The 13,207-nt window shown below is 36.6% G+C and overlaps 1 non-coding gene across 1 annotated transcript; it reads right to left on the reverse strand.

Annotated features, from left to right (window-relative positions):
* Positions 1–795: 795 nt before the first annotated feature.
* LOC112616667 lies at positions 796–900 on the reverse strand. Its single transcript, XR_003117707.1, has one exon. It is a non-coding gene; the product is annotated as a U6 spliceosomal RNA (small nuclear RNA).
* Between the last annotated feature and the right edge of the window lie 12,307 nt (positions 901–13,207).

Genomic DNA, 13,207 nt, shown 5'->3' on the forward strand with positions numbered 1-13,207 from the left:
CTTGTTCTGGGCCCCACCCAAAACTAGTAACTTTTTAGGTCACTCAGTAAATGAGCCAAATGAGAAATATGTTGCCTCAAAAGTTTAAAGAGGCCCATCAGGTGTTATGCATTTTTTTTCTGGTTGTAGAAAAGGCCAAATGCAAGAACTTAATCTTTACCATAGAAAGGATATCTTTCTACCCGCATCACCAGAGCCATAGAAATTTCACTGAGGTGAAAGTTATCTTATTTTAAAAATTGTATTTCTCACCCTCTGATGTGTAAATGAATTACCAATAAGTCTAGAGTAGTTATTATTGCTTGCTCACTAGGTCCAATCAACATAATGTCATCCATGCAATGAATCAGTGCGATGTCTTGTGGAAGGGGAAGTCAAGCAAGGTCCCTGTGAACTAAATTATGAAATAGGGTAGAGAACTGATAGAGATAAGAAAAGTATTGCTAGCTTTGCCAGATTAAGCAAATTTCTTCTGGTGGTCTTTACTAACAGACATAGAGAAAAAAGGCATTTGCCAAATCAATAGCTACATAGCAGATACCAGAAGATATATTAATTTGTTCAAGCAATGAAACCACATCTGGTGCAGCAGCTGCAATTGGAGTCACTACCTGGTTAAGCTTTTGAAAATCCACTGTCATTCTCCAAGATTCACCTTTTTAAAAAATTGACACATAATAATTATACATATTTATAGGGTACAACATGATGGATGTTTCCATAAATGTATAAATTGTATAGTGATCGAATCATGGTAATCACCATATCCATCACCTTAAGCATTTATCATTTCTCAAAAATATGAAATACTTCACAAATTTGCATGTCATCTTTGCACAGGGGTCATGACGATCTTCTCTGTATTGTTCCAATTATAGTATATGTGTTGCTGAAGCAAGCAAAAAATCCCTGTGTTTTCTGTAGAGGCCAAATAGGTAAGTTGAATGGGGATATGGTGGGAATCATCACCCTTGCATTTTTCAAGCCCTCGGTGGTGGCACTGATCTCTACAATCCCTCCAGGAATGTAGTATTGCTTTTGGTTTAATATTTTTCTAAGCAGAGGCAGTTCTAGTGACTTCCACTTCACCTTTTCTACCATAATAACCCTCAATCCACAAGCCAGGGAATCAATGTGGGGATTCTACCAGTTGCTGATTGTGTCTATTCCAATTATATATCCCAGAACTGGGGAAATTACCAGAGGATGGGTTCAGGAAACTACTGCGTTCACTATGAGGTAGATGTGAGTTAAAACTCCATTAAATAACTGACCCCCATAAGCCCCTAATCTGACTGGTGGACCACAGTGCCATTTTGAGTCTCCTGGAATTCATGTCAGTTCAGAGCTGATGTTCAGTAATTTCTGAAAAGTCTGATTATTTCATTTCCCCCAGTGTCCTCTTTACTATTGTAAGTAGTCATTAGTGCATTTAAACCTAATCAGATCAGAGAAGCAATTTTGGAAACTTCAGAACCAATTCGGAAAACCCATCCTTAAGATTCTGTTCCTCTAGAACCACTCTTGGTAACAAAATCTATGTCAGTCAGTGTTCTTCAGAAAAATAGAAAAAATAGTACAAATAGAATCTTATTTTAAAGATAACTCTCATAAATAAGATTTATGATTTATATTTTATCTTTATTATATTTATCTTTTTAATTTCGTCTTTATAAAACTTATAAGTGAGTTGTCTTTAAAAATTGGCTCATGCAATTGCGGGGGCTGGCAAATCTGAAATCCACAGGGCAGGCCGTCAGACTAGAAACTCTGCAGGAGATGATGCTACAGTCTTGAGGCAGAATTCCTTCCCTTACAGGAAACATCATTTTTGCTCTTAAGGCCTTCAAGTGATTGGATAAGGCCCACCCACATTATTGAGGGTAATCTCCTTTACTTCAAGTCAACTGATTTGTACATGTTAACCACATCTATAAATTACCTTCCCAGCAACATCTAGATTAGTATTTGATTTAATAACTGGGTAGTATAGCATAGCCAAGTTGACACTTAAAAAAATAACAATCACGGGCCAAACGCGGTGGCTCACGCCTGTAATCCCAACACTTTGGGAGGCCAAGGCGGGCGGATCACCTGAGGTTGGGAGTTTGAGACCAGCCTGACCAACATGGAGAAACCTCATCTCTACTAAAAAATACAAAATTAGCCAGGTGTGGTGGCATATGCCTGTAACCCCAGCTACTCTGGAGGCTGAGGCAGGAGAATCGCTTGAACCTGGGAGGCAGAGATTGCAGTGAACCGAGATCGCACCATTGCACTCCAGCCTGGGCAACAAGAGTAAAACTCCGTCTCAAAAAAAAAAAAAAAAAAAAAAAAAATTAACAATCACAACACTCTACATTCCGTTTCATTGCCTTATTTTTCTTCTAACTTATCTCCATATAACATATTCTATATTTTATTTAGGCATTTGGGGTTTTATCTGTTTCCTCACAACTTCAATGCAATCTCCAGAGGGAAGGGATTTTTGTCTACTTTGTTCAGTTTGCTCTGGTTTGAATGTGTCCCCTCCAAAATCCAGGTGCTGAAACTTAATGGCCAATGTGATGGTATTAAGAGGTGGGACCCTTGAGAGGTAATTAGGTAAATTAGGTTAAGGTCCTTAGAAAAGATTCTTCATTTATCATTTGGCTCACCTGCCCTTCTGCCTTCCACCATGTGAGAACGTCATGTTCCCTTAACAAGGAGAATGCAGCAACAAAGTTCCATCTTGGAAGCAGCCCTCACCAGAAAATTGAACATTTCCAGTGCCCTGATCTTAGAGTTACCAGACTCCAGAACTGTGAGAAGATAAATTTCTGTTATTTATAAATTACCCAGTCTCAGGTATTCTTTTATAGCAGTACAAACAGACTAAGACACTGTTGCATACATAGCCCCTAGAATAGTGGCTGGCACATATTTTGGAGTAAATAAATATCTGTGGAATAAATTAATAAGTTTGTTGAAGTTATTCAGAAAGCAATTTGGCAACATCTGGTAATATTGAAGATGTGCATTTAAGGATATTCATTACAACATAGTTTACAATACCAAAAAGTTGAAAACTAGCCAAATGTCCCTTGATAGTGGAATGGGTTTTTAAAAATTGTGTTATATTCACACAAAGTAATTCTCTTGTTCAGTTAAAGTGAGTTAGATAAAACTACATGTAGAAACACAGATAAATTTCAAGGACAAAAATTTTTTTTTTATTTTTAGATAAGGGTCTCGCTCTGTCGCCCAGGCTGGAGTGCAGTTGTTGGCCCATTGCAACCTCCACCTCCCAGGTTCAAGCAATTCTTGTGCCTCAGCCTCCAGCCTCCCAACTAGCTGGGATAACAGGCATGCATCACCATAACCAGCTAATTTTTGTATTTTTAGTAGAGACAGGATTTCACTGTGTTGACCAGGCTGGTCTAGAACTCCTGACCTCAAGTGATCCACCCACCTCGGCCTCTCAAAGTGCTGGGATTACAGGTGTGAGCCACCATGCCTGGCCCAAAACCAAAATAGTAAATAGAAAAAGTTGCAAAATGACATGTACAGTATGATACTGTAAAATTTAGCAGTATACAAGAAAATACCATATAATGCTTATGGATGCATATTAATGTAGGAGGGGATACTTGCCAATATCAGGTTATCTGTAGGGAGGGAAAGAGATTGATGAGATGGGTCGGGGACTTTAATTTTACCCATAAATGTTGTATTCCTTAAAAATTTTTTAAATATGAAACATTTTAATATTCATTAAGTCTAGGTGGTAGAAGCATGAATGCTTGATTTTTTAATGCATTTGTGTGCTTGAGATATTAAAAACAAAAATCAAAATATAATAGAAAATATTTCAAATATCAACTAGAAAAAAACTCAGAATTAAAACCTGTGAATCATAAAAGATCTGTATGAAAAAATCTTCTATACACTTTTAAGGGATACAAAGCCTTTGATACATACCCTATTATTGGATAGGATGACTCATATTATATATATGTTAATTCTTCTCTTTATATTAGTCTATAAGTTTAATTTGATACTAATCAAAACACCAGTAGAATTTTTGAAATGAGACAAACTGATTCTAAAGTCCATATAGCAAAAAGGGACATTCAAGAAAAGCCCGAAAGTTCTATTTAAAAAAAAGAGTAATGAGGAGGGATTGACCTTATGAGATATTAAAATATACTATAAAGACACAGAAATTAAAAGAGTTGTGTGGTACTAATACATGAATTAAATGCCCAAACCATACCTGACATCTGACCACTTCTGTTTATCATGCTGTACCTCCCTAGTCAAAGTCACTATTTTATCTCACCTAAATTACTACAGCATCCTCGTAAATGGTCTCCATACTTGCTCTCTGCCCACTCCTCCTCTTCACAGTCCATTCTCCACACAGTAACTAGAGTGATCTTTTAGAAATATAGACCATGTCATTCCCCATCTTAAAACCATTAATAAATAAATAGACACATCAATGAAACAAAACTGAGTTCAGAAATAGGTTCAAATATCTAAAAGAAACTGGTATATGATAAAGTTGGAATGCCATATCAGTAGAGAAAAGATAGTGTTGGGACAACTAGATAGTTACCTGAAAAAAATATTGGATCCTGCACTTACTCTTTGCCTTAAAATGAATTTTTTAAAACTTTCATTTTACATTCAGGGGTGGAAGTGCAGGTTTGTTACATCGGTAAACTTGTGTTGTGGGGGTTTGTGGTACAGATTATTTCATCACACAGGTATTAAGCCTAGTACCCATTAGTTATTTTTCCTGATCCTCTCCCTCCTCCCACCTTTCACCCTCCAAAAGGACCCAGTGAGTGTTGTTCCCCTCTGTGTGTCCATGTGTTCTCATCATTTAGCTCCCACCTGTAAGTGAGAACATGCCAGCATATGATTTTCCGTTCCTTTGCTAGTTTTCTAAGAATAATGGCCTCCAGCTCCATCCATGTCCCTGCAAAGAACATGATCTAGTTCTTTTTTATAGTTGCATAGTATTCCTTATACACTGTTGGTGGGAGTGTAAATTATTTTGGACATTGTGAAAGACAGTGTGGCGATTCCTCAAAGACCTAAAGACAGAAATACCATTGACCCAACAATCCCATTACTGAGTATACACCCAAACGAATGTAAATCATTCTATTATAAAGACACATGCACATGTATGTTTATTGCAACACTATTCACAATAACAAAGATATGGAATCAACATAAATGCCCATCAATAATAGACTGCGCAAAGAAAATGTGGTAAAATGAATTTTTAAAATGTTATATTAACAAATGGAGCCATACAAAATGAACAGAATCTTATGTGTGGAAAGGAGCAGACAGTGACTGCATGGGAGCACAAAATGGACACCCAGGGTATTGGTCCTGTTCTGTTCATTGATCTGGGTGCTGGTTAATGGAAGTATACAGTTAGTGAAAATTCATTACATCATACTTACAGTATGTATAATAATGTGCAATTTTCTGTACATTATGTTTCAACCAAAATTTATGAAATATGTAAAATAATGAAGCTACAGTAGAAAAAGATTGATGAATTTGATTTCATAAAAGCCTCTTTTTCTGCTTTTGCAGATAGGATCTTGCTCTGTCAGTCAGGCTGGAATGTAGTGGCATGATAATAGCTCACTATAATCTCAAATTCTTGGGCTCAAGCAATCATTTTGACTCAGCCTCCCAAATAGCTAGGAGTACAGGTGTGTACCACCACTCCTAGCTAATTTGAAAAAAAAATAAATAAATAAGAGACGGGATCTCACTATGTTGCCAAGGCTGGTCTCGAAATCCTGATCTCAAGTGATCCTCCTGCCTTGGCCTCCCAAAGCACTGGAATTACAGGCATAAACCACTGCACCCAGAACAAAACCCATGGTTTTTAATATTCCACAAATATGAGTGAGATCACATGGTATTTGTCTTCCTGTGTCTGGCTTATTTCACTTTGCATAATGTCCTCCATGTTCATCTGTGTTGACACAAATGACAGGATTTTCTTCTTTTTAAAGGCTGAATATTATTCCATTATATGCACATACCACATTTTCTTTATCCATCTATCCATTGACAAACACTTAGGTTGATTCTATATCATGGCTATTGTGAATAGTGCTGCAATGCTCGTGGGAGTGCAGATATCTCTTTGACATACCGATTTCAGTCAGTGGGATTGCTGAATCACATGGGGGTACAAAGTTTTAGTTAAGAGAAATAAGTTTTTGAGATCTGTTGCACAACAGGGTGACTGTAGTTAACAATAATGTATTATATATTTCAAAATAGCTAAGAGAATACATTTCAAATGTCTCAGCGCAAAAATTAAGTGAGATGATAGATATATTAATTAGCTTGATTTAATCATTCCACATTATATACATATATCAAAATATCACATTGTACCCCAAAAATGTATACAATTATGATTTATTAAAATAATATAGATAAATAATAATTTTTATCTGCATGGGAAAATACTATAAATAAAATCAAAAGGCAAATGAAAAACTGGGAAAATATTTGTAACACATATAACAAAGAGCTAATTTCCTTTATATATAGTTAGTAAGGGAAATGAAAAAAATAACGATAGAAAAATGGGCAAAACATTAATTGACACTCATAATAAAGTACATACAAATGACTTTCATATGGATGAAAGGTGCACAATCTTCTAATAAAATAAATGCAATGACAAACTACTCTCAAGAGATAGATATTTTATTGCCTTTCAGATTTGCAAAGATTTTTATATATAATAACACACTGTATTTTAAGAGAGTAGGGAAACTGGTACTTTGTGCACTGCTACAGAGAACAAAATCTTTATGGTGTTTTAGTTTAGTAGTACCTAAAAAAAAATGGTGTTTTAGTTTAAGAGTACCTAAAAAACTTGTAAAGAACTTACCCTGGAACCTAGCAATATCTAAAGACAAACTGCAATGTGTCCACAAAATATATGTACAAGGATGTTTGTAGTATCATTGTTAATGGCAAAAGACTGGAAACAATCTAAATACCCATTCATAAGAACCTGGTTAAATAAATTTTTGTAGCCTCATTCTATAGAATACTACACAGCCATTTATAACCAGAAAGCACCGTGTGTACTCATACAAAAAGATTTCCATAAAAACAAGATATATGTTATTTTTCCTTTTTAATTTTATTTTTCAGCTTTAATGAGGTATAATACAAATAAAAATTGTATATATTCAAGGTGTATGGCATAATGCTTTGATGTGTGTATACATTGTGAAATATTACCAGAATCATATCAATTAACATGTTAATCACCAAAGTTGCCATTGTGTTTGTGTGTTGGAGGTGGTGAGGACACAGGATAAACTCTCTTAGCGAATTTCAAGTAAACAATAAAGTACTATTAACTATAGTCATCATGTTGTACATTATATCCCAAGTACTTATTTTAAAAGGGTGCAAAACAGTGTGAATAGTATGGAGCTAGCATTTGTGTCTTCCTAAGTCCCTGAGAGTGGTACCATTAAAATACTCCATTCAGGAAAAAAAATTAAAAATAAAGTTTTTCTTTGCAGAAGAATAGCAGCTAACAAATATAGAAAGATGATAGATTTAGAAAATCATCATTTCTCCATCTCACGAGACTCAAATAATTTTTGAAAACAGAAAGAAAAGGATCATCAGTGGATACTAAAATTATTGGGTGAAAATTGTTAGAGAAAAGGATATGCATAAAGTCTCAAAGTATCATCCCACTGATATATTTATTGATTACAAAGGAAAAAATGTTTTGTCAATGGAGAAATTTCAACCAAGTTATCAAACTCGGTTCCACTATTATTAGGACACTCTGGCATTATTACATGCCTCCTGATGTAATGCAACATGAAGTACACAACAGTATCTATGAAACATTCTTGCCCAAAATGTTCGATCTAACTTTTTTTTTCCTGAGTAGTTTATTGTGTAATAGAATACCACAATTCGTTTTCCCATTTTTACTGTTAATGGGCATGTGGGTTGTTTCTAGTGTTTGACTGCTATGAATAAAGGTTCTATGTCTTTTCTGGACATATCTTACTCTTTAGTACAGTGGCATAATTCAGATACCATAGTTTGTTTCCCCTCCTCTCTTCATTCTGTTCCTGTTACGGCTGCAGATCGAGCATTGATGGGTGAGGATTTATTGAGGCCTTAAGTTGTAATAGGTGGTACCAGCTGTCCATATTATGTTGTTCTTTATCTTATTCTAAACTACATTCACGGTCAGAGAGGGTAACATAGTGCAACTCACCTAGAGACGTGGGTGACTTGTATGCCTTGCTTCTGAGGCCCCCTTTCCTCTACTACAAGTTCTTTCATTGGTTCTGAATGTTCCTTAGGTAGATCCTAATACTGGCTGTGAATTTCAAAGACTCAAAGAGTGATAGGAATTATTGTAAATCAGATTAAGAAGTGTGAGAGCATGAACAGCCATTCATCATCTGATTTTTGCTCGATCTACAGCAACTGATGCATACCACTTGATTTAAGTAACTGGCCCTATTTCACTATGGAAGTTAAAGTTTCACGACTGCTCTTTATGTGTATTGGATATAGGGGAATTTTCATTGTTATATAAATGTTGAACTAGTTTCAACAGTGTTCTCTCATATTTACTCTGCAAATACAAAAAAACAAAGCCTGTAGACAGTGGTCATTTCAAAATCTTTTTATGTTCAGATACTGAGCCTTCATAAAGGTTGGCTACCTCAGATTTGTTGCACTCATTGTGGACTTCATGTGGATCACAACTTCTGGATAAGAAAGTTACAGCTATTAAGTGTCAATGTGAACCTTGAAACCAGCTCTACTGGATTCTTATCAGAAATCCTGCAGAAAATCAGCCATCTGGGTTCTGATCTGCTATAAAAGATGAAGATATAAGTTCCTTAATTAACCTGTCCCATTCCCTGCCCTTAAGGAATACTCTCTGTAGTAGGCTGTGGCTATATTAGACTTTCTGGAACACACCGCTCAAAAGAACTGATATGTTTGGATCATCGTATAGGGCTGTGATTTGTAATTTAAACTTTTAGTTGTATTCTCAGGTAACCACAAAATAAATTCCACCAAACTGTGGCCCACCAAGTGGGAGAAGGGGTGAGGGAGAGAATAATCTTGTTTCTTTTAGTAATTTTTTATTTGGAAAGTGCTTTTCTTTGTTCTACATTAAGGCCTTTTTTGCTTTGACTTGAAATAAGTTGTTTGACAGAGCATATAGCTGGGTTAAGTAAGTAACCTGAAGTATGCATTCGAATTGTGAAATGTCTCATGAATATGCCAATCCTGAGGGTGGAACCAAATAGCCTTTGATGTAAAGGGCAGTGGATACTGGAGGCTCTACTTAAGGTGCTGCTAATACCTTCTCTAATCAGGTCTAAATTGTATAGTAACCAGCAGTGAGAAGAATATGCTTTCTGCTCAAGCTAAGGGATTCACTGATCTGTCCTTACAAATTCAGAGCACCATGAGCAAAACCTCAGCTAAAACCCATTTAAGTTTCATGGATTGTGCATGTATCTTTAATAAGAATTTCTTATATACTTGTGCCCAAATTTTCAAGGTATTGGATGTTTCACAGATGCAGTGATTTTCCCAGCTAGCTCTGTTTTCAACCTTTTGGTGTGTCTTTATGTTCATTTGGAGAATCAGGGTGAAAGATGATGTAGCACTTCTGTTTTTAATAATTACAGCTTAAACTCCCTAGTAGTTTTTGGTCCTTTAAAAGGGACTACCCCAGATTACAGAAAATTTTTCACCTAATGAGATAGAATGGCAGTTTCCTAGTTTTGTATCTTTGGTTCAATAGAAATATCTCAAAGTGGTATGTGACCACTTGATGCAGAGTCTAGGTTTCTCTATAATAAATCCCTTTGCCAAATACATGAGTTGCAGACTTGCTACTGGCAAGAGTGAAGCAAGTGGGTGAGTAAAACTATTTCGATGTAGGAGCGTTTTCCTATAGAAGTCAGTCTTGATGAAAGTGCCAGTGCAGGAATCGGACTCTAGGAGGATTACAGTATCTCCTGACAGGACCTGCCAACCATGTCTGAGCAATAATATTGTCATTATTTGAAGTGGTAGGCAGGATGCCTACCTTCTGATGTATTTCAGTGAGTAGCTAAGCCAGCCAAGGGGAGGAATGATTAAATCGGAAATGGGATTCTTGGTAAGCTAAAGACTTTATTTGGGAACCAAAAACCTTAACAAATAATCTCTTCATTGAGCCACATATTTTCCCTGAAAAGTATGCATTTTTCGGACAAAATTTTGTTGGGGGTTATGTTATTGAAGAATAAACAGATTAATAAGTGGAGGTGTTATGTAATGGCATACTGTACTCGAGATCTGAAGACCTGCAGGAGATTTAAATTCCACCTCTTGTTATAACTACTTAAAAGATTGTGAAAATATCAAAATGTATGTGAATCAGGTTTTAATATACTGTATGACAGGTGGATGAGGCTATCCATTGTACCATTTCTTTGACTTCTCAGGCATAGTTTGGCAGTGCAAGAATTCTGTAACATTAACAAATTCAATAAAAAGTAAATATATGGAAAAAAAAAAGTGTGAGAGCCCTGAAACATAGGGAATATGGCTGTTTCTAGGATTGAAGTAGCAGGAAAAAAACAATAAAATAAATTACCACAAATCCAAAGGAAAAACTCAGAACCTCAGAACAACAACAAAAAAATAATGCTCTAAAAAATGACTGTGGCAGTAATGCCTTGGCCTTCAGAATCTGGTTGGCACAGCAACCGATTAAGGACTTTGGCAGCAGGCAGAGCAACTGCAGTGTGTTTTAAATGAACAGAGAACCACAGTCCAGGAGACTGTTTTAGCTTTAGAAATATCAGAAAACAAACCAAGGTATTATCAGGAAGTGAAGGCAGAAAAGGCTTAAGATCTCAGAGATCAAACTCTCCCTAAATGAAACGCAAAAAGAGAGATTTACCCCCCAAAGATGTCCCCAGGCCTAAAAGCAGGACAGATAGATAGATGATAGATAGATAGATAGATAGATAGATAGATAGATAGATAGATAGATAGATAGATAGATAGATTGATTGATTCAATATAGATACATAGATATATTTAAGGTATACAACACGATGTTTTGATGTCAGACTAGGAGAGAGTAGGACATATTTTCTGTTATTAAGTCTAGAAAGGTAGCTCAGACTTACATTTAATGAAAAAGAAGAGGAAAAATATGAGCAAACTGGAATGACCTCTCATTACCACACCCCTTCCCACAAGGGAAACCAGATTCAAAAAACTATTGAGGTGCCCTCTGAAAACTGTAGACAAAGTGTCAATAATAGGAGCAGATTACAATTCTTCTTTTAATGACTGATTACAAAACATTTAGAAAGAATCAAAAGAGAGGAAGACCACAGTGAGTAGGTATTATTTAGTGAGCTTCAAGTGACACAGTGACTGTAATTTGGAAAGCAGGATACCCTGGGCCAGAAGGGAAGGTACTCATGACATTTAGAGAGTTAAGACTCTCAAGGAATGGGAGAGAAAAATGAAACTCACTAAGGCAGGGTTTCAACATATGTGAGTCTGGTCTGTGTTAAATAATGGAATGATGCAAAGATACCTCCTAGAAAAAAATTCTACTTCGGAATATGAAAGTGGGTAAGGAGGTTTTACTTGAATAGCAGATGCTTTCTGCAGTCCCAGAACTTTCTTTCTTCATAGCTTTCACTATGGGAGGAATCCCATAAGATAAATCCTGAGGGAGTATGTTAAGAAAACACATGTCAAGACCACAAAACAAGAGAAAGGAAAATGAAGAACAAAAGACACTATGATCCAGCAAATAATGTTAGCCCTACATAGAAGTTTTCTGATATTTCTAAAACTAAAATATTGTTAGCCCTATATAGAAGACACAGGACCTTAAGAAATAAATGGATGAAGGTCGGGCTTGGTGGCTCATGCCTGTAACCCCAGCACTTTGGGAGACCTTAAGCAGGAGGATCATATGAGCTCAGAAGTTTGAGACCAGCCTGGGAAACATAATGAGACCCTGTCTCTACAAAAAAAAAAAAAAAAGAAAGAAAGAAAGAAAAATTAGCCAGGCATGGTGGCACTCACCTATGGTACCAGCTACTCAGGAGACTGAGGTGGGAGGATCACTTGAGCCTGGGAATTCAAGGCTGCAATGAGCCAAGAGCACGCCACTGTACAGAGAGAGAGAGAGAGAGAGAGAAAGAAAGGAAGGCAGGAAGAAAGAAGGAAGGAAGGAAGGGAGGGAGGGAGGGAGGGAGGAAGGAAGGAAAGAAGGAAGGAAGGAAGGAAGGAAGGAAGGAAGGAAGGAAGGAAGGAAGGAAGGAAGGAGAAAACAGAAGGAAATGAAATGTTGTTCTACATACTTGCCAGTTGGGGAAAAAAATGAAGAAAATGGAATGAGAGGCATATGCCACTGCTGCTAGGGAAAAGAAAAAACAAAAGAATGTTGTACTACAGTCCCAGTCTTTAAAAAAGATCTAAAGAATTTAAACCCAAAAAGAAGGCAAGGCTTGGGGAAAGAGGACATGGATGAGGATGTATTGGTGCTCACCAGATGGCACAGCCTTTGGAAGCATCAGCAACAGCTTCAGTTCAGGGATTTGTAGGCCTAAGGAACCTACAGCAGACAGCAACAACAGCAGTCACAGTAGCATAGAACAAATCCCCTGGGATCTTACCGGGGCCACAGATATACAGAGATGAGCTGAAGATTGAGACTGTGAAGATTGCTAAGCCATGAATTTCATTGAGAGACCTACCTGTTATAAATGCGGGGGTACCTTCTCATAAGAGGGGGTAGATTAGATTGTTAGGAATGCAAAAGTCAAAGGGATATGAAAATACAGATATTTTAAATATATCGATGGATAATGAAGGAAAAGAGGGGCCCTTAGGAAGGACTGAAGGACTAGAGGGGCCACCACAACAAATATCTAAATTCCACAATAAGATAGGAAGACAACCTGTTCATCCCAGATATCTGAGTCCAAAACTTATGATCTTAAAATCCATTTAAAAATTTTTTAAAAACAATTTAGTTTCCACATACAGCACTGATTAAAATCCATTTGGAGAAATCTCCCATGCATAAGAGAATTATGACCATCTGCTTTCCATCCCCCGTGGGGATATCCACCTA

The sequence above is a fragment of the Theropithecus gelada genome, chromosome X, assembly GCF_003255815.1.
Source record: "Theropithecus gelada isolate Dixy chromosome X, Tgel_1.0, whole genome shotgun sequence".
NCBI classification, from domain to species: domain Eukaryota; kingdom Metazoa; phylum Chordata; class Mammalia; order Primates; family Cercopithecidae; genus Theropithecus; species Theropithecus gelada.